Source organism: Antrostomus carolinensis, unplaced genomic scaffold, assembly GCF_000700745.2.
Source record: "Antrostomus carolinensis isolate BGI_N321 unplaced genomic scaffold, ASM70074v2 scaffold11142, whole genome shotgun sequence".
NCBI lineage: Eukaryota > Metazoa > Chordata > Aves > Caprimulgiformes > Caprimulgidae > Antrostomus > Antrostomus carolinensis.
In genome coordinates, this window is record NW_010298981.1 from 14,658 (window position 1) to 16,602 (window position 1,945).

The window sequence follows — 1,945 nt, forward strand, 5'->3', positions numbered from 1 at the left end:
AGACAGTAGTTGGTGAGGTACTGACAAAAGCAGCCAGAGTTTGAGAGGAGGAAAATTTACCTTGTCATCTCAATAAGTGCCAGTATTTTCCTGAATTGCAACCTTTGGGGTTTTTTTTGACACAGTAACAACATCCACTATGCCAGCTGTGTCAGACTACCTGGCAACTTGGTCAAGATTTGAAATGAGCACTCTTCTGGAATAGAACTGAGGGGTTTTGTTGGTTTGTTTTCTGTTATGTTCTCTGTGTGACTGGTAGCAAAGCATCCTCAAACTGGAAATATACCTCAGTGGTTTAGTCAAAAGCCATGTAAAAATCAGTTGTCATCACTGCTAATAACCCAGGCCCAGATAGGTGTGGGAATTTATTTGTCAATTCTTACAATTTATGAGGGGAAGAAATAATTTAATAGGATAGACCAGTGGTTGGCAATTGTCTCCACAATTGGAGACAACTGGATTCTGCAGCTTTGAGGCTTCTCAGAATTCATATTAGTTTGCAGTAAAGCAGCTCATTCTTGGGGTTCACTTAAACATTCCTACATGCACAAAGTGAAATTTCAGACTGGTAACCAAGACAACTGTCTAGAAATCCCATTCTCATTTAGCATGTGCCAGTTCTACTGTGAAATTTAATACATCAAATGTCTGAATATTCTCAATTTGCAAGGCAAATGCATTTCAGTACTGACATCCAGATTGTAAAATTGGGATAGGTTTTCTGATTATTTTTAATTCTGTTGGTTTGTTTCTTAAATAATGGCATTATTATTTTTTAAATGGTGTGAACATAAATACAGCTGTTCTCACTTTTTGTTGAAGGGCAAACCAGTAGCGATGGCAGCTATAATCTTACAGGACCATATTGACTTCCCTAGACCAAAAACTATATTGAATGTGTAAAGAAAAGTTTAATCGGTCTTATTTCTTTTTTTTTTTTCCTCCTCTCCTTTTTTTTTTTTGGATGTATAAATATTATGGATTATTTGAGTATTTGTAATAAGTTAGAAAATCTGACATTCTGAACCATGTGAGGCCATACTTTGGTGCAAAATTAATCACTCGATGGGCAAAATATGTAAGAGGAAGGAAATGAGCAAAATCTGTCTAGTTAAGGACAGCTGCTCCGTAGGACATCTATAGGATGTTTTTATTGGTTTCTGACTCTATAATGTGTTACAAATAATCCTGTTCAGAGTAGAAGAAACTCTTATGTGGTCCAATCCATTGTCTGTCCTGTTAGGATAGTTTTCATTCTTGGAAAAGTGTTAAACTTGAGGGAGCAGATGTGCCCAGTGCACTAAAACACACAAATACAGGGAGAAAGGTGGTGTTTACTCTTCTTCTTAAATGTGCTGTGATGTTAGAATTGTTAGTGACTAGATCCACCTCTAAAATAAAAGGTAAGGGGATGGAAGGGGTAGGGAGTAAAATTTCTTTAGCTACAATTAAACTTGTTTAATAATAGGACTTCCATTGTAATTGTAAAAAAATCTTTGTGCCTACTGGTATTTTTTATTTAAAGAAACTCTTAGGACACTGCTGAGGCAAGTAAAGCTGCAACCTAAAACTGTCTGAAGGCGTCGCAGCTGCGAGAGGACCTTGCACTGGGCTAGTTCCCTTTCTTAACTGCAGGTGAAGTTTGCTTTGAGTTATACAAGGCCTAGGCTAGCCTTAAATAGGTGTTTCTGTGAAGCAATACAGGTTAGGAATCAAATGCTTTAAATGTGGGCAAGTTCGAATTAAGAAACACTCAAATTAAGAAGTGAAGGCTGATTATTTTAATATATGCACAATCAACAGCTGGTGTAAATTGATTCCTTGAAAACATAAAGGTTTGAGAATACATCTTAGGTCGCAGAGGTTGATATTGTATCTTTTGTCTGTTGTGCAATAATACGGTTTAAATGGTATCACTCAACAACAATGCTTTTGATACTTGAAA